Consider the following 24,421-nt stretch of genomic DNA (forward strand, 5'->3'; position numbering starts at 1 on the left):
TCTGTGGGCGGGTTGGGCCTCAGGGCAGGCCTTGGCCTCAGTGGTCGGGCCTGTGCCTTGGACGTTCCTGAGCCTTGGCGGCTTGGCAGAGGGCTGGTCTAGGCCGGGGTAGTAGAGGGCTGGGGGTAGTGGCTGCAGGGAGGTAGTGTCAGTATATGATGACGTAAAAAATGCCTCTCTCAGTCTCTCTGTACTGTGGGTATCCCGAATTTCCTGATATCCGCACCGATATCCCTCTCTATTTGTTCGGCTTTGTTAGTTTATGCTTTCTTTTCTCTGGAAATACAGCCTTCTAAGTGGGGTTGCTCTAGCCCTGCATTCCTAGGTCTGAAGGGGGCAGAGGCACTTGCTGGCGCGGGGGCAGAAGCGGGAGCCGCGTACAGGCAGGCAAAAACTCAAAATGCCTGTAATTCCTCAGAAATTGGATCTTTTAAAAAAACGAGTTCGAATGTTGAAATATAAGATCTTATGTTTGTGCAAAGGCTGTCTGTCTGCTAGACAGAGGTTTCTTATGTGCGATTCCGTCCCTTTTCTCCGAGACTGCCCTAGCTGAGCTGCCTGGTCAGGGAAGCACCGGAAGTCCTCTCCCCCTAAAACATTTTAAAATAAGGGAATACAAAAGCTCTTGACAGATGGATAAAGTATATTGAAAAGCAAGGAGATGATGTTGAAAAATGATGTATTTGTCTTTTCTAAAAGTTGATTAAAATAAAGTCTACAGCCAGAGTGCAGATAATGTTTTACTCATTCTCAAACTTGGCATGCTAGGGTGGGTGAGCATGAAGCAACATTATCATAGATCTTTCCTGTGGTTAATGAGGTGAAACCTCTAGGAATATGTGTTGGTTTGGGAATATGGATAGGAGGAGTCAAGTGTTGCTATGAGATTGTCCCATTTTACTTAGGTGTGGTCAAAATTTTCTTTGTGGACATAAAGAATTAAAACATGCTAGAGGGCCTTATCAAGGAAAGCTGTCAGTCCAAAGGCCTAATGGCCATCAGCCCCCAGAGCCCTGAGACTAGAAGAACTAGATGGTGCCCGACTACCATTACCACCTGCTCCAAAAGGGATCACGTTAGAATGTCCTGGAGAGAGTGGAAGAAAACTATGAAACAAAACTCAAAAATCCTGGAAACGACCAGGCTTACTGAACTGATAGAGACTGATGGATCCCCTGAGATAATGTTCCTTAGTCACCCTTCAAGCCTGGAACTGAACCCACCCTGTGACTCCATTTACAGCCAAAGACTAGATAGTCCTATAAGAGGAACAAAAACATCAGAGATCTACACATTCCTTAGAACAATCAACCATACCAGATCAAAAAGACAGCATTTATCCAGGGATAAATCTCAGAAGGCAAGAAGCAAAAGAATGAAGGAGGGATGGGAAAAGCAAACACAGAAAGGAAGTGGGACAAGTGCTGTTTACATTGTGGAGAGATTGAAATCAGTGTCACAAAACAAAATATAAGAACTTTTGAATGGAAAGCTAATTTTCTCTGTTTAACTCTAACCTAAAATCACAGAAAAAGTTTTTAAAATTGTAATTATATGTATTCTGAAACAAGAGTACTAGGTACTGCAATCTATGTGCTTTTTACTTTTTAATTGCCTTTATAGGTAAAGGCAGACAAAAAAAATAATGGACACTTTACCTTGTGTCTTACACTGTTCTAAATCCTTAGGGTAATATATATAAACTTTGCAACAAGTCTGCATACCCAAACTAATCCTGTTGTCATTGACTTCATTCAGACTCAGAGCATCCCCAGAGGAAAAAGTAGACTTGCCCCATAGGGTTCCTCCAGTTGTAATCTTTGTGGAAGAACACTGACACAGCTTTCTCCTATGGAGGAGCTGGTGGGTTCAAACCATCAACTTTCAAGCCAAGTGTTTAGCTTACTGTACAACCAGGGCTCCTTACATGTCTATATAGTAAGTTTGATTGTTACTCCTGTTTTGCAGATGAAGAAACCGAGGTTAAAAACACACCATGAAGCCGTCAAGGTAAGTACGCGGTGAATGCTGGCAATTTGATTTCAAAGTTTGCACGTTTATAATTGTTGTTGCATTGCGTCGTGTCGGTTGGTTGCAGGTCAGTCGCAGTTGGCTCTGACTCGTGGTGACGTTAGCGCGTTGCTCCATCCTGGGCCGTCTTCATGAGCATTGCTTTGTTTGTGCTTGTTGTTGTGACCATTGTATCAGCTTGTCCTTTTTTCAGTGACCGGTTTTTTCTGGTGACTTGTCCAAAATAAGTGAGCTGGAATCGTGGCATCCTCACATCTAAAGAGCATCCTGGTTATATTGCTTGCAAGATGGACTTGTCTGTTTTAGCAGTTCATAATGTATTCAGTACTCGTTGCCGACTTAACAGTTCCAAATGCATCCATTCTTCTGCCTTTCTTTCGCTGTTTAAAAGTTGTTTTTATTATGAATTGTGTGAAGGTGTACAGAGCAGATCATCGGTTTTATATCCAACAATTTATATACATTTTGTTTCACGGCAATGCTACCCTTTTGCCTTGAATGATTGTTTGTTTAAAGGTGTGGATACCGCCCTAGTGTTATTGTTTACCTGTTGACAGGGAAATGACTGGGATCATAGATTATTTGTCAACACATATTGAATGACCACACACTTATTGGTTTGGTGTTTCGGAGTCCTGGTGTGGATCTGTAGGGTAAGCACTGGACTTCTAACTGGAGATCGATCATTCAAACCCACCAGCTGCTCCTCGGACACCCTGTACTGGGTTGCCATAGTAAGAACTGATTCCACAGGACTTTACAACATCAGCATTGGAGTAACTTTAATGGTCCAGGAACAGCAGAAACAACCCAACAGACAATAATGCCCTTGAAGAGGTTATGTTCCAGTGGGTGTGTACAAAAGTTCTTAGCCTGAGCCATCAGTTGCCATTTTTATCCGCATGTCACAAACAGACTGGGACACCGATGCTCAGGATGGTTGAGTCACTTGCATATGATTACACAGCTGCTGAGAGTCTGAGCTGGGATTTAAACTGGGGTCTGCTACATTCTGAAAGTTCTTGCTGCTCATCAGACTCCTGCTCCATGTGAGAATATGTGGAGAAGCCCAGTTCTGGAACTTAGGAAGAAGAAACATGACACTTTCCAAGTAGAGACTAGAGGGTAGTTCTTCCAGGTCTGCTAGGGCTGCCTTTGGCAGTGGACATTTTTGATCTAGCAGAACCTCTTGGTGTTCCTTTTCCTGGGAGACTTGGAGTTAATCAAGAAACCCAAACAGGGATGACCCAAACTTGAACTAGTCTGGCAAGGAGTGGTACAAGGAAGAAACCAGCTAAGAGCTGAATCCATTCCAGCAACAAATAAGGGTATTTCTTTGTCACTTGCCAGGGTAGCCCCAATCCCGAGAGCTTCTAAAAGTATAGTCTAAAGGAAAAAGGAGAGAAGCGGGAAATTTATTTTTGATCTCGGAGCTTTCCAAGACTAGAGGAAACCTGACTATTCTTAGTCCTGTCTGGGGGCTCAGCGAAAGCCTTGTTGCTGAATTATAGACATTGTGAGAATGTATTAGCTTTCTCCCCATTGCATCCTGGCTGCTAAGCAGACTCCAGGTGGTGTTATATGGAAGATGCATCACTGTGTATAAATATTTCAGAGGTCAAGACCCAGCATGGAGTTTGAACTCTTAAGGGAGAGAAAGAGTCTAAGTCTGTATATCAATGGATGAATGTTTCCGCTTTGCTTCTGGGTGTTGGGCAGTCTCGTAACTACTTTGGATGACTGTTTAGAGCAAATGCTGGTTGACCTTATGGGGCACAGGATGGGGACCAGCCCAGCATCACAAAATCTGCCTACACAGGGTGGCTTCTAGCTTTGCTTCCTTAAAGCATGTTCAAATGAGATGTGGAGAAAGTTGAAATGTTCTAGGAGGTTCTTCTTGAGCTGTTATTGCTGGGTATTTTAACGTTAATTCCTGCTCATAGCAACCTGTGTGACAAGAGTAGAACTGCCCTATAGGGTTTCCTAGGCTGTAATCTTTATGGGAGCACATCTTCAACTTTTTTCCTTCTCTGATCCACGGGTGGGTTCCAACCACCAACCTAGTAGTTAGTAGTCAAGCACTTAACCTCTGCACCACCAGGGCTCCTTCTCCTAAAGTTGTTGCTGTTGGCTGCCCTTGAGTTGGTTCTGAGGCTGTAAGTCTTTATAGGAGCCGAAAGTCTCATTGCTCTCCTTCGGAGCGGCTAGTGGGTTTGAACCGCCGCCCTTTGGTTAGCAGTCCAGTGCTTATGCTACCGTGCCACTGGCTCTTCTTCTCCTAGAGGCGTACATCTCAGAATTTAATGTTCACGTGGGGAATAGCTGCAGAGCTTTTTATAATACACATTCTGATGGGGAGATGTCTTAGCTAGGGCTGTGTGACTGAAATATCACAGGTAAGCGAGTGGCTTTCAACACCAGAACACAGTTCTGGAGGCTTGAGGTCAGAACCAAGATCTTGGTCCTGTGGATTTTTCTTCCTTTTTAGTAGCGCTGAGTATTTTACAGATTTGAAACTGAAATCCAGAAGGTAAAAATGATTCTCCAGAGAATCAGCAAATAGAACGAACATGTCTCAAACTGTACTTGTGACCTTTCCTCTAGCATGCCTCACTCCCATCGCAGCCCTGCCCCACCTCCACCAGGTTTTCTCAACCAGAGCACCACTAATCTTGGGGCCAGATAGTTCTTGGTGGTGGTGGTTGGGTGTGTGTGTGTCTTCTTCATTGTAAGAGGTTTAGCAGCAACCTTGACCTCCACCCCCTAGATGTGACAAGCAAAACTGTCTCCAGACATGAGCAAGTGTCCCCTGATGGAAAGATGACCCCCAGTTGAGAACCAGAGAGAGAGCCTTCCCATCTCAGTTGACAGTTGCTGCCTCATTCCATAAACCTGGGAGTCATCTCAGGTTCCTCTCTGTCTCTCACACCCCCACACTGAATCCATTAGGAAATTCTCTTCTCTTGACCTTCTTGTTCTATCCAGAATCTGATAACTGTTCTCCATTACCACCACCCTGGTCCAAGTTGCTGTCAGAATTACTTCATCAGAGTCTTGTCCAGTCTTCCAACTTCTAGCCTTCTCTCAACCTAACAGCCGGAGGGACGTTTCTGAAACATGGTTCAGAGTGTGTGGTTCAGTCCCTGTCATGTGTCCCCATTGCCTTTGGAATAAAAGCACTTGAGTAGGACACCATACTTGGTAAAGTGAAGGATCAGCGAAAAAGAAGACTACACCGAGGAAGTGGATTGGCACAGTAGTAGCAGTAACGGTTGTGACGATGACGCAGGACCAGGCAGTGTTCAGTCTGCTGTGCAGAGGGTCAGTGTCGGTCAGAACTGATGTGACAACACTTAACAGCAGCAGTGTCTCACAGGTTCTCGGTGAGCTCCACCCAGCCTCACCTTAGACAGTCTCCATGATCTCTCTTGCTCCATCATCTCCTAAACTTTCTGTCACAAAATCTGACCAGGTACCATGGATCCTGCCCAGTTCTTAAAAACCCCACACATGTCCCTGTCTGTGTGTTCTGCACTGGCTTCTCCCTGCCCTGGAAGGCTCTTCCAAAGGGTTTCTGCATGGAGGAACCCCTTACTCCTTTTAGCAATGGCCTCTTTTAATGAACTCTTTCTATGGAATCAAATTACCAACTCGAAAGGTTAGCTAGGAAGCTCAGGGGCAGTGAGATTCTGCTACTGAGGGAGGAACAACCCAGAAAGAGAGGACGAGAATGGTTATCCATATCAAAGAATATTATCAGTGTCACTGAATCATACACATACAGAAATTACTGAATTGGTATGTGTTTAGTTGTATATACATTCAATAAGCACACACAAAATCAAATAAATTCTTGTTGTTGTTTTTTTAAGTTCCATTTTCACCAAGATCTAGACTGACCATCCATTTAATTTTTTATCTCCCTCTTGCTCTCCTCTTTCCATACTGTCTGTCCCTCACCGTTTTCATTTTGTCCCAGCACCGACTGCCCTCTAATGCGCTCACTAGTTTGCTGCTATGTTGTAATCTCTGGTGATGGTATCCCCTCATCTGTCTGAGTTGAAAACATGTGTACCCTAGTACAGGCTCAGCCCAGGGTGAATAATGAATGGCTGGGTGGTGGGTTCAGTACCCAACTGTGGCTTCAGGATCGACACTCTACATATTGAAACGATCCTGTTTTGTGGCCTGGGGAAGGAAATAATGAAGTAAAGAGATCATTTCAGAACTAACAGAGATGTGGATAAAATGCAAAGGTAGCAAAAAGAAGGGTGACTTTGTTTTTGCCTGTCCGGGGCACACGTCCCTGTATATGACTGTGTATGTCTTGTGAAGCAAGATAGTCTTGGATAAGTGCTCCCAAAGGAAAGCGTGTAGACACTTGCTTTGTTTTTCACAGCGTCAAGAGTAACTTTCATTACCGCATCAGAGGAATACATGTACGTGTGCTCTGTCAAAAGTTCAGGATCCACAGATAGGCAAAAGCAGATAAATCACCCTATTCCCATCACTTTTTAAATATGTGCCTATGTGTCATTTCTAGAACTATATTTATATTTTTTTTCCATCCATGGAATTGTACTGTGGATGCTATTTTGTAATCTTGCTTTTTCCATTTAACCTCCCAGGGACGTCTCTGAATGGGTCCTCAGGGAATGGAATGGGAGTTTATGAGCCAACAGCGTAGGGGCTGGGATTCCTAGAAGAGGGTGGGGGATGGATGACGGGCTAGAGAGCTATGGGAGACTGTATCATGCCTGAGAGGCTCTGAACGTGTCCACTGAAGTAAAAGATCTGAGAAAAGCAGGCAGAGGACGTGGTGGCTGAGACGGACATCACAGGCAGCCCAAGACGACTTGGCACAAGCCAGTGTTTCTCCAGGTGTAGAACACATGATGGAATCCTGGTGTGGCGCTGTAGGATGAGCACTGGACTGCTAATCTTAAGGTCAGCAGTTCAAACCCACTAGCTACTCCTTGGAAACCCTATACAGGGTCGCTGTGACAGAACTGACTCGATGGCAACAAACAACCACCACAGAACACAAGTCACCAGTGGGACACGAGAAGCTCTTGTAGTTGTTGTTGTCATGTTGGCTCTGAGTCATGGCTGCCCACCAGTAATAAAATAATATTAAATCCCATAGAGACAAACTAATTCTCTTTAGCATTCTCTCTCAGTTCTGCTGATTGAGTTGAGCAGAAATTCTTGGTTGGTGGCAATGTGCCTTTATTAACTCCAATGCTGTAAAGTCAGTTTGACTCATCGCTACCCTATGGACCCAGTAGAATTGCCCCCTACGGTCTCCCAGAAGCAGACTGGCCCATCTTTCTCCCATGGAGTGACTGGTGGGTCTGAACCTTGACTTTTAGGCTATCAGCCGAGCACTTAAAAACTGTACCACCAAGACTCCTTATAATAATACTCATAATCTCTCCGCCTCCCTAAAGAGAGTTTCAAAGACATCAACAAGTGGCAAGATTCACTTAAAGAGTATAGCAAACTAATGTCTTCATTCAATCATCAAATATTGAGTACATACTATGTACCAATGGAGCCCTGAAGGTACTCGACTGCTAACTGAAAGGTCACCAGTTCAAACCTACCAGCCGCTCCTCAAAAGACACATGAGGCAGTCTGCTTCTGTAGAGGTGACAGCTTGACAGCCTTGGAAACCTGATGGTGTAGTTCTCCTGTGCTCTGTGGGGCTGCTGTGAACTGGAATTGACTCAGTGACTACACAGCTGCTTTCCTATGTGCTAAGAGCTTGTTTTAGATGCTTCTCTGTAAAGCAGTTGAGTGATTTTCTATTAAAAGCAGTGGCGTGATATTTCTTTGGAACACAAATTCAGTTAAATACACAAATCAAGTACCTGTCAATAAATAATGTCAAGAAATCTTATTGATGGGATGAGGATAAGGCAAAATGCCTGAAGGTGATACACAAGGACCTGTTGTTGTTGTTGTTGTTAAGTGCCGTCGAGTCAGTTCTGACTCATAGTAACCCTATTTCCGTTTCCAAGGAGCAGCTGGTGGATTTGAACCTTGTTGTTCCACAGTCCGGTGCGGATCCTACAGCATCACACCAGGATGTGAGTCTATGATAAATTCCTGAAGGTGGTAATGGGATGACAAAGGTTGAGAAACACCTGAAAGGTGTGGAGGTGGTTAATGAGTGTAAAACAAGGGACTCACTGCCTCCAGTCTAAGGGTACTTGACTACTGATGTTTTCCAGACATAGTAAGCTGCATTGTAGTTCAACATCTGCCCCCTCTGTCTTAGTTTCTGGTCATTGCCTTACATGCCCCATCTGATGAGCATTCCTTGATCTGCAGCCAGACACGCATGTTAACCATCCTCCAGCCAAATGGCTCTATTGTTCCTGATTCGGAATTACATTCTCACACTGTACTTTCGCTCTGTAGTATCCTTTTCCCGTTTCTCCATCCATCCTTCAGTACGCACATTCATTTCCTGCCGTGATGCATTTGATATTCTTAAAAATATTACTGCCTTTCTGTAAGGACTTCTGGTGTGGCGCTGTGGATCAACACTGGACTGTAAACCACAAGGTCGGCAGTTCAACTCACCAGCTGCTCCTCAGAAACCCTGCTCAGGGTCCCTGTGAGTCAGGAGTAACTCACCGGCACTTGACAACAACAATCTCCCTCTGTGGGATCTTTCCTCAAGGGACCTTCCCTGTGGGAAAATTGTAACTGCTTACCCCATTGCTGCCATCTTTTTCCATGTGGCTGACTTTGCTCAATGAAATTTGACTGGTAGTGCTGTGCTTCACGCTGAGTGAAGTCTAACCTGTCTCTTCTTTTTATGACAAGACTGGGGATAGCCCAGAAAGCACCACCTCCTTTAGCCCGAACACAGAATGAACATGGTGTGAAGGTAAGCTGGAGCTAACTTCTATTGGTCGTAGCTTGAAGGATAAATACTGCCACATGTCCTATGATTTTGGCATTGTACAACATAACCCAAACAGACTGTCATGGGTTCAGTTGTGTCCCCTTCCCATCCCCCCACCCCCAAATATACGTCAACTTGTCTAGGTCATAATTCTCATGGTTTGGCAGTTATGTAATGATGGAGATTGGCAGTTTAATGATGTAATTATCCTATCATGTGACCTAATACAATTATCCTACATCTGTGATGTGTTGCAAATCCTAACCTCTAGGAGTCCTGGGATGGCACTGTGGGATAAAGCACTGGACTGCAAGGTCAGTTTGAACCATAAGGTTGGTGGTTCAAACTCACTAGCCGCTCCTTGGAAACCCTATACAGGGTTTCTAGGATTCAGAACTGACTCAGTGGCACTTAACAACGATAACATGATGTTCAGGAGGCAGGGCTATAAGCAGTGATGCTAATGAAACTGGGAGCATGGTGACTCTACAGGGTAAGACTGGACTATGAACCACAGGACTGGTGCTTTGAGTCCACCAGCTGCCCTGCAGGTGAAAGATAAGGCTTTCTCTCCTACTAAGATTTATAGCCTCCGAAACCCTATGTAGGGTCTCTAGGAATCAGAACTGACTCTTTGGTACTTAACAACAACAACGTGTTAATGAGGTAGGATTAGGCTGTATCATGAGATACGAAAAAATTAAGCAAGTGTCAGAGGTTAAACAAGTGAGATTTGAAAGATTAAACAAGTGATCCAAGGGACCTGCTACCATCAAGAAACAAGGGCGGGGAGTAGAGCATGTCCATTGGGTCCAGGGTCTCTGTGCTGAGAAGATCCTAGACCCAGAGGGTCTAGGATCCAAGACACATGGAGGTCCCGAGGAACCCACAGATTTCTTCAGGCAAGGACTTTCCACTAGAGCCAACAGAGAAAGTAAGCCTCCACCCCTAGAACTGGTCCCCTGATTAGATAATGAAGATACTGACTGATAATTCTGTTCTCATCGGACTGCTAACTATAACGTCAGTGGTTCAAACCCACCAGCTGCGACTGAGAAACGCTAAACAGGGTGACTATGAGTCATAGCCAACTAGTTGACACTTAACAACACAACACTACACAAAACCACTTGACTATTTATTATATGAGTTCATGATGGATTCTTCTTCCATCCTCATTTAAGCTGCTGGCTTTATTCACCTTTGCTCTTGGGATACTGACAACATTCCCAAGAGCTATTTACCATCTATGTTCTCATTTTACAAAGAAGCCAAGGCCTAGTGAGGCTAGTTGTCATCTGGTCTGATGTCAAAAAGCTAATGAGTAGTCGAATTGGATTTTAAATCTGTGGGCAGAAATATTCTGTCCTAGCAAGTGGATTGCTCATACAGCAAGAAGTGAGAGGTATGCAGAGGTATAAATAAGAAGTTTACTGGGTTCAAGGACCCACAGAGAGAAGGAAAGGGTGAACTTTGGGACAGAATATCAATACATGGACTGGAACTCAGAGACCTGGACTCTTGTCCCTCCTCAGCATGTCCCATTTTAATAAGTTGATTTAAGGACCTTGACTCAGCCATATTTCAGAAAGTGTCATAACCTCTGTGGGCCCCAGTTTCCTTATCAATAAATTGGGGATTATAATAGCATCAAAGGAGTCCAGGATCAGCAATGGACCACAAGGTTGTTTGAAATGCAAGGTCAGTGGTTCAGACCTGCTCCTTGGAAACCCTATACAGGGTTGCTATGAGTCAGAACTGACTCGGTGGCACTTAACTATAGCAAGGTGAAGAGATGTTGGTTTTTGTTCCTCTCCTCATTGCCCGAAACCCGAGGAAGCCTCTTCAATCCTATGACCTTCAATTGTCCCTTCATAATCCAGGGCCAACAATCCCACCTCATCTATGTCAGAGTTGTGATGAGGATCAACTGGGAAAGTCGGAAGGAAAACCCTGAAAGCAGAAAACCTCACCTAGACGCACAGATAACCATTTTCACAAGGGAAGGGCATGGCATTCTTATTTTTCTCTTCTCTTTCTTTGTTCACTCTTTAAAAGGATCTATTTACAAAACTGAAACCAGCGCTTTAAAACAGTCCCAGCCCAGCCCCAGCCCAACCCTGTCCCTTTAGGAGTTAATTTTCTAAACCTGTCTAATTCCTGGTTGAGAGACCCCTGCGGGCTGGGAGAGCAGATCCCAGGTGCTGTCCGCTCTGGGGGCCTAGAGTGAAGAGGCCAGAAACGCCACATTTCAGGGAGTGTGCTTGCAGCAATTTCGTTTTCTAAGCGTCACCCCATTGTGAAATGCATGGCCTGAACCCTTGAGGTTTCCCACTGTCACAGGGGTTTCTGGAAATTCAAGGAGCCCTGTGACAAGGCATTGAAATCTGTGGGGAGGTGAAGGTAGTAAAGACATACTGCTACTTTAGGAGAAAACAACTAGCATGGAGCTACTGTAGACCCAGACTTTGGAGTGCAAGGCTCCTCAGGTGCACGGCCGCTTCTGTATTTACTTTTCCTTTACTACAGACAGACTTTGGAGATGCTGCGGGTTCAATTCCAGACCACCACAATCAAGCGAGTCACATACATTATTTGCTTTCTGAGCACATATAAAAATGCTGTTGACACTGTGTTGGAAAGTGCTGTGGAGTCTAGTCTGTCTTATAGCACCCTGTATAGAGTTTCCAAGTCTGGAAATCTTTTCGGGAGCAGAAAGCCTCCTATTTCTCCTGCGGAGCAGCTGGCAGGCTCGAACCACGAACTGGTTCGCAATCCAGTGCTTATTTTATGGAGCCACCATGTTCCCTTTCATTAGTTTTTCTTCTTGTTATTAAATGCCCTTGAGTTGATTCCAACTTATAGTAACTCTGCACCAGGTTTCCGAGGAGCAGCTGGTGAGTTTGAACTGCAGAAGGAAAATAACTTCCCTTATGTGTTTGGTCCTCACTGTTTCCTGGACAAAACTGTCTTAACCATTTTAACAAACCCCAGTGAAAATAAGCTACAAATGTAGAATCTGGACAAATCATTAACTTAGCATCTATAGAATCTTGAGCATCACATACAATCAGTGAAAAGAAAGGCCAAATCTGACCATGTCTGCAGATTTTCATAATAGAATAAAATATTTAGAAAACCAAATAAAAACAGCTTACTTACATCAAGTTCTCTTTAGACTTGCTGATTGTGCATTGTAGAAACTATACTGTACTCTAAAAAGTATACAGTATGTATAAAGAACAAGTGCCAAGTATTGTGAGAATGACCAGAAGGTGAAACAGAGATACAAGTGGGCACATGCTGTTGGAAATTTGACCCTAATAGACTTGTTCAACAGAGTTGCCACAAAATCTTGTGAAAAATGGCAATATACACATCATGCAATAAGGCAAAGCTCAGTTAAACGAGGGATGTTTGTAATGTGTTTTTCTTTAATTAGCACATACACAGACATATTGTACAAGCTTCATTCTCCATAAAACCTACTTTTGTACCTGTAACTCCCGAAACAAGGATGGATGTTTACGAAACACTTGTTTTTGTTGGGCACTGTGCTTACAGCATTGTGTTAGCTATGGTTTTTAAAACTCCTGTAGCTCTGTAGGATAAACACTGGACTGCTAACCACAGGTTCGGCAGTTCGAACTCACCAGCCACTCCAAGGGAGAAAGACGAAGCTTTCTGCTCTCATACAGATTTACAGCCTTGGAAACACTATAAAGGGTTGTTGTGAGTCAGAATTGACTCGACAGCACTGAACAACAGCACCATGACTCTTTGGAGTGGATATTTATTATGAGAGTGACCATGAGGAAACTGAACCTAAACTAGTTCATCAAGGCAGTAATACACAGCTGGGAAGTGGGGACGCTAAGGTTTGAACTCAGGTGATAACAATCCCCTTGGCCCATATGTTTCACAACAAAACGATATCAAGAACATCCTAGAACATACCTTTATTGTTGTTAGCAGCTTGAGTCAACCCCCAAGTCAAGGCAACACCAGGCACAGTGGAAAGAAACTCTTGTCTGGCCCTGCACCAGCCCCAGGATGGGTCGTGAGCAGACTGCTGTGATCCACAGGCTGATTGTTGGAAGTAGATCAGCAGGCCTTTCTTTCTCGTATGCATTCATCTGGAAACTCTGTCCAAAGTCTGTTCAGCGTCATAACAATACGCAGGCTTCTACCGACAGAAGGGTGCAAGCTGCATTGGCCAGAAATGGGATCCAGGTCGCTGTATGGAAGGCAAGAACCCAACCATCAAGTCACCACTGCCCCCAGGTTGCAGAGAGTGAGGATTGATGCAAAAATGACATCTCTTAACCTGCTACTACTGCTAAGGCTGTCGAGTTGGTTCCGACTCATAGTGACCTTGCCTAGGGTTTCCAAGGCTGTAAATCTTGGCAGGAGCAGTAAATCTCATCTTTTCTCCCACGGAGCAGCTGGTGGGCTTGAACCGTTGACCTTGTGGTTTGCAGACCCGTGTTTATCCTACAGAGCCACCACACTCCCTTCTCTTACCCTAGTCTTATTTCTAACTTGAGCAGAAACTAGTTATGGTCCATTTTCTCCAAAGCAGATCAGGCCAACAGTGGATTCATTGGTTTCTGCTCAACATGACCCGTAAGCCCAAAGAGATTTTTCCTGACAGCGGAGGTTGGAGGAATTAAGTTAGTGACTTTTCACCTTATCATAAGGAACCCAACTCAAGCTATGCTATTCTCTTGTGATCATAACGAGCAACAAGCAATGGGCTTATCAGTGCAGCTTCTCATATGGGAATCCTTGGTAAGGATGGGACGTGGATCCACCCTGTGGGGACTTCACACAATGCCCAGCAGCTGATAAGTACTGAGTAAAGGGAACAGTCAGGAGGGAACAGCCGCTGGAGAAGGATGTCATGCTGGGTAAGATGGAGGGTCAGAGAAAAAGAGGAAGACCCCCAATGAGATGGATTGGCCAGGTGGCATCATTGATGGCGTCAAGTGTGGCAGCGGTAGTGAGGTTGGCCCAGGATCGGACATTGTTTCGTTCTGCTGTGCATAGGGGTCGCTATGAGTCGGTTCCGACTCGATGGCACTTGACAACAATAACAAAGGGAAATAATCGTCTAGGTGGATCATTGATTTGTTGTCGTTAAGTGCCATCAAGTTATTTCTGACTCATAGCGACCCTGTGTTTCCAAAGAGCAGCTGGTGAGCTTGAACCACTGACCTTGCGGTTCAAACCGACCTTGTAGTCCTGCACATTAACCACCAGCACCATTGATTAAGAGAAATGAGATGACAAGCTCAAGGAGACAGTACTGAAGCTTCCTGGTCAGTTCTGCGGAATGCCTGTCTTCCCCAGCTTTGTGAGAAATGTGATTGCTAACCATTTTATTCCCTGTTGCATCGCCAGGGCCTGACATGTAGCAAGCACTCAAGAAACTACTTCTGAATGAACGAATGAATGAATCCCATTGTCTCTGAGTTGATGTTGACTCATAGTGATGTATATAGGGTATCCAAGGCTGTAAATCTTTACAGGAGCAGAAAGTCTTATCTTTCTTCCTTGGAGTGGTTGCTGGTTTTGAACTGCTGACCTTGCGGTTATTAGCAGTCCTGTGATGGTCCTACAGAATGAATGAATAGCAAAGGGCCAAACTCACATTGCTTGTATTTTCATTCATGTCTAGATCACCAAACAACTTTACCTGTAAATGGAAGAAAAGTTTGTCACCTTGTGTCTTTCATACTAAAAAATAAACATGGAGCTCCTCTTGCCTTGAAAGGTGTGGGCTCCGCGGGCTTCCTTCGCCTCCGTCTGGCACTGAGACCATTTGGTGGCTCCTTCTTTCTCCACACCCGATGGTTATGTGTGTGTGTGTGCGTGCATTTTGTAGCAGGTGACATAACTTGGAGGTGGGGTACAGAACAATTCCGTTTCCGGAAGACCGTGCCTAAGACTCTTGCTAGAGACCAGCTCTCAAAAGCGCAGTGAACAGCTCAAGGCTCAACCCTCCCTGTGGTTTCAGCGTGAGAGACTCCAGTGTTTAGAAACCACAGGAATCTCACTGCCTGAGCCTGGAAGGGGACCACACCTGTTTTCTAAATCCTCCTTCCCTTTCACACCTGTCTCTGCACCTCCTCCTCCCCAAGGGCTCTTCTAGTCTCAGCTCTGGGGCTGACGCCTGCTTCTCTGAAGCTGGGCATTAAGAGTGAGTGACAGGCTCCAAACTCTGGTCTCAGCACCCAGCTCTTACCACACCTCATACCGCAGAGGCTTAGCACAAGACCCAAGGGGTTCAAGTGGCTCCAGTACCTGGCCGCCAAAATGGATAGTTGTGAATGAGGCAGATGCTGATGGCTCCTACTCAAGAGTCATAAGACTGATCCCCTACCCCATGCCAGCCTTATAATGGTTGGAGATTCCTAGAACAAAGGGAAGTAGGGTCCTCCTTGAGCTTCAGGGATGAGTAGAATGGCTCAAGTCATCCTACTCTCATTTGTCAGTGATTGATGTGGGAGTGGGCGTGTAGCTCAGACCTGGCCAATGAAATGAAAGAGGAAGGTTGGTGGCCATAGGAGGCTTCCCTTTCCAGTTCAAAAATATGAGGCAAAGCTTTGTGAGACATGGTTGCTTTTCTCTACTTGCTTCCTGTATTTGGGAATATAATACCTGAAGCGGCCAAAACCACCTTATGAGGTATCACGTATGACAGTGGAACATCAGTTTATTGAGGACACTGAGCAAAAGTGAGCAATGAATCTGGGTCCTTGATGACACTGTTGAGGCATGGAGTCAGCCCTAGAACTTCCCACTTCTGACCTTTTTATTAGATGAGATAATAAATGCTCGATTGGTTCATAACAATTTTAAATAGGGATTTTGTTACTTGCAACCGAAAGCATTCCAACCAATCAGTTAGTTAGCATGTAGACAGTCATGCTGAGCCTGGCTTTATGCTAGGCATTTGTCAATGTAGCTCAGTAGCCCCAACAACTTGGTGAGTTAGGAGCTATCATGTGCATTATACAGACGAGAAAACAAAATCTACGAATCCAAGAAACCCCAAGTTGCACAGCGGAGTGATGACAAAGTTTCCTTTTGAATCCAGTGTAGGCTCTCATAGTCATGTGCTGTCTGTCTCTCCACTCCCAAGTGCCTACCTCCTTAACCAGTGGCTGCTGAGTCGATTCTGACTCAGCCACTAACTACACGTGTGTCAGAGCAGAACTGGTCTCCAGTTTTCATTGGCTGTTTTAATGGAAGTAGATCTCAAGGCCCTTCCTCTGAGCCACTTCTGGGTGGACTGAGCGTCCTTCCATGTTAAATGTTTGCACCTGTACACCCTCAGATTTAAATACAATGATTGTGTTTCTTTCTGTGGCATGTTTTGTTTTTTTAGAGGACAAGGGAATGTTTGGTGTTCGTTGAAGAAAAGACAGGAGAATTTAGCAAAGAGTCCTCTTCCAGACTGGATCCCTGCTTCTAGGTATAAGAACCAGAAGCTGTCTCTCAGGCACAGCTCTGAAATAGTGCCCGTCTGAGAGGGGAGAAGGGTTTTCCCTGTATCCATCCGGATTCCTGGGATTGCCGCACAGCCAGGGAGCTACACAAAGCCTGGGGTGGCACTGCAGAAAGTGACAGTGACTGTCAGTGTAGCCTTTTGGGGGTGCTTGGGAAAGCTTTCCCTGAGCTCAGAGCTTGTTTCTCAAGCCTGGAGGCTGGCAGAAGTCAGCGGGATGACAAATGAGGGTCAGGTCAAGTGTTTCAGGCAGAGACAGCGCTTGGGAAAAGTACCACAAACTTGTGGAAAACAAAACAAAATGAAACAAAACACCAACATTGCTGTGGAGTCCATTCCAGCCCATGACCTGCTCAATTGGGTTTTTTTAGGCTGTAATCTTTTATGGAGGCAGACAGACCTACCTTTCTTTTGTGGTGTCACTGGGAGGATCTGAACCACCAACCTCCACTCACAAAGAAAGACATCAGGCAGAAAAGATGGGGAGGAGAGAGCAAGAGAGAGTTCGCAGGAACCCCACGATGGATGTGGGGGCAGCCAGGGCCATGAGCTTGAAGCAGGATACCTTCTACTTCTGATGTTCATTTGAGGAAGCTCATTTTCTAGAAATGCTTCTGTGATTCTTCTCGTTCCGGGACACAGTTTCTACTTCTTCAGTAGAGCAGATGGAGAGAGGTGGCAGAAACCTAAACAAGGACAGTGGACAGATATCACCAGACAGGGAGCTGGTGGACTGTGAGGTGGGCGACTGACCATCTGTCTCAAGGAGCCTGTATCTTCGTACTGACAACGATGCTGCTCTGAGGCAGTGGAGAGCCAGCATGGCTGCATTGCTGGTTGTTCAGTGGAAGCTGTAACTAGAGATGTTGAAGTGCTTTGCTCTCCTGCTTCTGAAATGTTAGCAACTAGTTCAGATTTGTAAAAATCAGTGTTTGGAAGATATTGTCAGTACCTTCGCTGTCTGTATCTCCTGCACAAAGGTTAACAACATTTTCTTCAAAAGGCCTCTGAGAATTTACTCTCTGAGTAAATAGTTTCAGCCTTGTGGACCATACAGTTTCTGTAACACCTGCCCAATTCTGCTGTTGTATCCCCCAAAGCAGCCATCACAAACCAAAACCAACTACCATCGAGCAGATCCCAACTCATAGCTACCCTGTATAGAGTTTCCGCAGCTGTAAATCTTTATGGGAGCAAGTCTCCTGTGGACTTGCTGGTATGTGTGAGTAGCCAACCTTCAAGTTAGCAGCCCTATGCTTATTAAAAGCAGCCACGTTGTTGTTGTTGTTCAGTGCCGTCAAGTTGGTTCTGACTCACAGTGACCCTGTATGGGGGTCCCAAAACGTTGCATATTCATGGGAACAGAAAATCTCACCTTTCTCCTGTGAAGTGGCTGACCGGCTCAAATATTGGACCTTGTTCCAGTTCTAAGTCCAGTGCTTATCGTATGGAACTACCGCATTCCTACAGAAGCAGCCATGTGGTGGTGGTGGTTAAATGCATTTGAGTCAGTTCTGACTCATAGTGACCCTATAAAGGGTTTCTGAGGAGTGGCTGGTAAATCGGTTCCAACTCATATGGACCCTGCATAGGGTTTCCGAGGCTGTAAATCTTTACGGGAGCAGAAAGTCTCATCTGTCTCCCGCAAAGCCGCTGGTAGTTTTGAACTGCTGACCATGAGATTAGCAGCCTGACTCATAACCACTATGCTACCAGAGCCCATTAAAAGCAGCCATAAGTAATGCATAAATAAGCTTGGTTCAGTAAAACTTTATTTACAAAAAATTGGCAGTGGACCAAATTGGCCAGTGAGTTGTAGCTTGCCAACTCGTCCCCTAAATTCCTTTTAAAACACGCAGACATACAAGTAATATTACCATGGAGCCAACAGACCCCACAGGACAGAAAAGAACGGACCCACCGAGTTTCCAAGGCTGTCCGTCTTTATGGAAGGAAGCTGACTGTCACTGTCCTTCTTGTGCACAGTAGTAGCTGGTCAGTTTGAACTGTCCACATTTGGGTTAGCACTGACTACTTCACCATGGTGCCACCAGGGTGCCTTCTGCCTTTTTGTTGTTGTTATTAAGTACTGTCGAATCAGCTCTGACCCATAGCGACCCTGTATAGGGTTTCCAAGGAACAGCTGGTAAGCTTGAACCCCCGACCTTGTGGTTCAAACTGACTTCACAGTCCAGCACATTAACTACAGTGCCATACCCTGACATTAAGATACCAGGACACTAGGCACCCATAATTCAGATGACTTGTTAATGTGAAAGCTGGGGTCTCTCTTCTGATGGGAGTCTGGAGAACAGCTCTGGGAATGGGCTCTGGATTAGATCACTGAAGGTCAAGTCCAGTCTTTGTCTTGAATAGACACAAGACTTTAGGCATGTTCCTGGACCTTTTGTGTCTCAGTTTCTTCCTCTGCACAGAGGAGACAGGGTGAGAACCACCACGCCTCTCAGAGCTCTTGTGAGCACTCCAGGAAGCCTGCTTGTGAATTTGGCTCAGCAGTGGAGCATCGCCCGACTCTCCTTGGGCACAATCTGAGTATGCAGCTGTGGAGTTGTACACTGCCTACAACGTGTTAGCACATTCCAGCAATCCCAGCTCGAGTCTGGGCCCCAACCCTCAGAAGCAGCCATCACTGAGCGTGAAGCCGAGAGACACATTCCCTCAAATTACCCTTTTCTGCACATCGCAGACCTTTGGGCTTCTCGGGGAATTTCCTGCTTCTGGAAGGTGGTGGATGGCAGCCTGGGATGAGAGCTGTGCCTCTGCAGAGAGCGGGACTGTGCTCCAGGAAAAACCACCCAAGCTGCTGACCACTCCGTCCTCCTGTGTCCCTCAACCATCTGGGCAGCAGAGGACTGCTAATTAGGGCAGGCGCTCCGTCCCCAGACGTCACTGATGATGCAATCCAGGGAGAGGACCCCAGGAGTTGTTGGCATTCATGGAGGGGAAGCTCTTCCAGGATCTGCCTAACATTCCTCTTGCCCAGTCTGGGTGACGGGGGCTACAGCTAAGGCCCTGGCGCCATAAGGCCCAGAATTACCATTTCTAGCAGACGTCAAGGATCTGACTTCCAGAGGGGCCGGAAGGGCCGTGAGTGTGAATCCCTAAGTTGTATGAAAATGAGGGCTGCTGTCTTGACTCAGAGCCATGACCTGATACTCTTGATGCAACAGCTCAGATGGATGGTGTTCCCAAGTGGGCTTCAGAGACTGACCCAGGCTCGACTCACTGTGCACTCAGCCACGTGAGGCTTCTTATTTGTATTAGTTGTTATTGAGTCCAACACAGACTCTCGACGATTCTACACACAGTGGAATGAAATGCTTTGTGGTGGTCCTGTGCCATCCCAAGGATCAATTTCAGATTGGACCATTGGAATCTGTATGGTTCTCACTGGGTGGTCTTCACAAGTAGATCACCAGGCTCTTCTTCCTAGTTTATCTTCATCCAGAGACCTCTTCAGCATCCTAGCAACACATGAGCCTCTACTGACAAACAGATGGTAGGTAGATGTACATGAGGTACATTGACCAGGAATCGAACCCAGATCTCCCATACAGAAGGTGAGAATTCTACCATTGACCCCTCGATGCTTCATAAAACACATCAATAGTTTCCCCCTATTTTCCAAACAGTTTATCAAGGTTGCTGAACATTGAAAGTCTTGGCTGTCCCATCACATGTTCTCCACGGAGCTAATAATGCTATTGTCTTGATGTGGAAAACGGTGAAGTCTTGGTTTTCCATTCACAGTCAGCTTCTTAAAAAGCAACACACAAGGTAGAAGTAACTGAGCAGCAAGCACACGTGTCTAGTTTCCCGGAGTCAGGCAGGAGCTGAGCAGTATACCCTTTGTTTTCGCCTTCTCTTTGTCCTTGAGAAACAGTTGTGTCCTGGCCAAGGAGGAAGCCCTCCTACTGCTTGAAGTAGCAGCCCCCAAGACGGTAGGGATGAGGGTGGGGGGCGAGGATGGTAAGAGGAAGTTGTTGGGTAAAACCCTGATCCTGTAGGCCCTGCAGGAAAGGTAGTAGCATTCCACACTACACATGGCTCCTTGACGTAAAGACAGACGGCTTCAGGACCCCCAGAAGCATCCTCCGAGCTGTTCCACCACCCCTGCTTGCAAGAACACCGCCCCTTCCCGCACACACTGGGCTTGGGGCATGTCTGAACTAAGCTGAGGAAGCAGTGGGGCCAGGGGCTGGGCTGCCCATCTGTGTGTGTTCAGCCTTCTTCTCCTCCTGGAAGATGTGTCAATGTTTTCCAAATGGAAAAGGTCTGGCAGTGGTCTGCAGAAAGAGGATTCCTCAGGAAGAAGGAACAGTGGGATGTCTTCCGTAGCCTCTTCCTTTTCTTGAGGGATGACACCAGCTAGCTGTTGGCTGTGTCTGAGCTTGGGACCTTCTTCAGTTGTGATTGTTGTTGATATTTGCTGTCATGGAGATGACTCTTACCTCACAGAGCCCTAATGCAATACAACCTCTTCAGGTCTTGCACCATCTTGATGATAGTCTGTAATTGGACAATATTCTGTCGTCATCCATACGGTTTACCTTGGCTGATTTTTGGAAGTAGTCCACCAGGCCTTTCTTCCTGGTATGTCTTAGAGTGGAAGCTCTGGGTGAGACCAGGCTATCATGGGTGACTCTTCAGGCATTTGAAATACTGAAGGCATAGCCCCCAGCATTGCAGCAGCCCACAAGCGACAAGAGTACTAGTTAAATGGGAGGTGATTTCTCTTAAGTGGTTATGAAAACAAGGTCACCTGATGCCCTGTGCTTGGCTCAGGTCCATCCATCTGTGTGACCCACCTAGAGCTCCGAGGAAACTGGATACAGTACTGTTGTTGTGATCCAGTCTCTGAAAGTGGGTCTGCGTTTTTTCCTGTCGGTGGCCTATCTTGCCCATTTTCTGCTGACGAACCTTCAAGAAGTTCTTGCTGAGAGTGAACTACCCCTACAATTGTACAGCCTTAAAATTATAAGATACCCCAGAATTAAAAAATGGACCTCTGAGTAATGTAACTTAGAAAACATACCACACTTAGATCAAAACTTAGATCGAACAGCTAGATTCTAGAACCACTTTTGTCTCCATTTAGCTAGGTGAGCCAATGGAAGATCAGGATCCTCATAGCAATTCCAGGTGACAGAATAGAACTGCCCCATGAGGGTTTTCTTAGCTGTAGTTTGTATAGTAGTCGATCACCAGGTCTTTCTTCTGTAGACCCGCTTGGGGGGAGTACAAACTGCCCACCTTTCAGTTAGTAGCAGAGAAATTAGCAATTTTTGCTACCTGGGCTCCTTGTTGGCATCCTTACCTGGTCAAATAGCAGAACCCTGAGCCTAGCAGCAAACTTTCAGGGTGACATTCGTGGATCCACCACTCACTGGTCAGCTCTGTGACCTTGGGTACACCACTGTGCTTCTCTGAGCCCCCGCTTCCTCATCTGTAAGATAGGTATGATTATAGAATCACTTCAGTAGTTTGTTCTGAGTATTAAATGACATGACAATTGTTATTGCTATTCTGAATTCATTTTCTTACCTCCCAAATAAATGAATGTGCACACAGATATATAAATATGTTGTGAATATTGTTGTTGTTGTTACATGCTGGGGAGTCAGTACTGACTCTTCGCAACATTATGCACAGCAGAACGAAACACTGTCTGGTCCTGTGCCAACTTTACAGTCATTGGGACACTTGAGCCCATTGCTGCTGCCACTGTGTTAATTCATCTCGTTGGGGGACTTCCTGTCTTTTGCTGGCCCTCCGTTTTACCAAGCATGATGTCCTTCTCCAGGGGCTGGTCCCTCCTGATAATATGTCTGAAGTTTGAGAGACGAAGTCTGTTCATCTTGGCTTCCAAGGAACACTCTGTACTTCTTCCAACACAGATTGGTTTGTTCTTTTGGCAGTCCGTGGTACTTTTAATATTCTCCTCTAATACCATAATTCAAATGCATCAATTCTTCTACATTCTTCCTTACTGACTGGCCAACTTACACATGCATATGAGCTTATTGAAACCATGGCATGGATCAGGTGCACCTTTGTCATCAAACTGACATCTTTGCTCTTGAACACTTTAAAGAAACTTCTCATTGTTTATTGAGTGAAGTTTTACAGAACAGATGGTCAGATTTACATTCAACAAATCATATACTTGATTTCATTTCAATGATTGCATCCTCACCATGTACCATCAATTAGCAGGGTTTACCTCTATTCCATTTAACTCTTGCATTCCTCTCTGTGACTCCCGCTACCTTCATCTTTCCTCTGCCAACCTCCTTCTTGTATATTGTGTACCCTGTCACCCATGTTAAGTTGTGGCTGCCCTCTAGCCAGTAGATCATTCTCTCTTCCCTCCCATCCCTGGTAACCATCATAGAGTGCTTCTTTTAGCATGAAACACTTTTCTTGACTTTTTACAACAGTGGTCTCCTACAATATTTGTCCTTCTGTGACTGACTGATTTCCTCTAGTTTCATCCACCTTGTGAGGTGTTTCTCAGATTCATTGTTATTCTTCAGTACTGTTGAATATTCTACTGTGTATATGGAGCTAGTATTTTTGAATTCAAGGATAAAGAGTGATGATGAAGAAGACAATAATACTGTCCATTTTTTAGTATCTACTATTAAAGTTGTCAGGGGGTCCTATAGGATAAGTTGTCAGATGTGGCACTATAGGATAAGCACTCGACTTCAAGGTCAGTTTGAACCACCAGGTGGGTGGTTCGAACTCACCAGCCGCTCCTTGGAAACCCTGTACTGGGTCGCTATGTGTCAGAATTAACTCAACAGCACTTAACAACAGTAACAACATTAAAGTTGTCAAAGATTTCTTTTTGCTTGATTCAACCATCAACACTCATGGAAGCAGCAGTCAAAAAATCAAATGAACTATTTATTGCATTAGGCAAATCTGCTTCATAAGGCCTCTTTAAAGTTTTCAGGTACAAAGATGTCAGTTTGCCCCTGGCCCAAGCCATGATGTTTTCAGTAACCTCATATACATGTGAAAGTTGGACAATAAATACAGAAGACCATAGAGGAACTGATGCATTTGCGTTATGGTGTTGGAGGAGAATATTGAAAGTACCTGAATTGCCAAAGGAACACACAATTCTGTGTTGGAATAAGTATAGCCAGAACGCTCCTTAGAAGCCAGGATGCCAAACTTCGTCTCTCATATGCTGGACATATTATACCAGGATGGACCAGTCTCTGGAGAAGGACACCATTTTTGATAAAGTGGATGGTTGGCAAAAAAGAGGAAGACCCCCAGCAAGATGGATTGACACAGTGGCAGCAGCAATGGGCTCAACTGTAGCAATGAATGTGAAGTAGGCACAGGATCAGGCAGTGTTTCGTGCCGTCATGCATAATGGTGCTTTGAGTTGGTGCCCACTCAATGGTACCTAACAGACACTGAACAAAATGCTATGCAAGACTTTATTTTACTGTATTTTTATGCAACAATTTGGAGTCCTGATGTTGCGTTTGTCGCTATAAGTTGGAACCAACTTGAAGGCACTTACCAAGAACAAAGAATGTGAACATTAATGTTTTTACCAACCATGTCACCCCCCTCCTGGAGTCCTGGTGTGGTGCTGTGAGTTATTGCGCCAGACTGCAAATCTGTTTGAACTGCAAGATCAGCGGTTCAAGTTCAAGGTCACCAGCTGCTCCTCAGAAAGCAGGGTGGTTATGAGTCAGAATCAACTCAACGACAATTAACAACAACAACAACAACCCCCTCCTAACTGTGGTATGTGAGTTATATGTTGTTGTTGTTGTTGTTATGTGCCATCGAGTCAGTACCAACTCATAGTGACCCTATGCACAACAGAACGAAACACTGACCAGTCCTGGGCCAACCTCACTATTGTTGCCACACTTGAGCCCATTGATGCTGCCTTATTATTGCCA

This window comes from Chrysochloris asiatica, unplaced genomic scaffold (genome assembly GCF_000296735.1).
Source record: "Chrysochloris asiatica unplaced genomic scaffold, ChrAsi1.0 scaffold00078, whole genome shotgun sequence".
NCBI lineage: Eukaryota > Metazoa > Chordata > Mammalia > Afrosoricida > Chrysochloridae > Chrysochloris > Chrysochloris asiatica.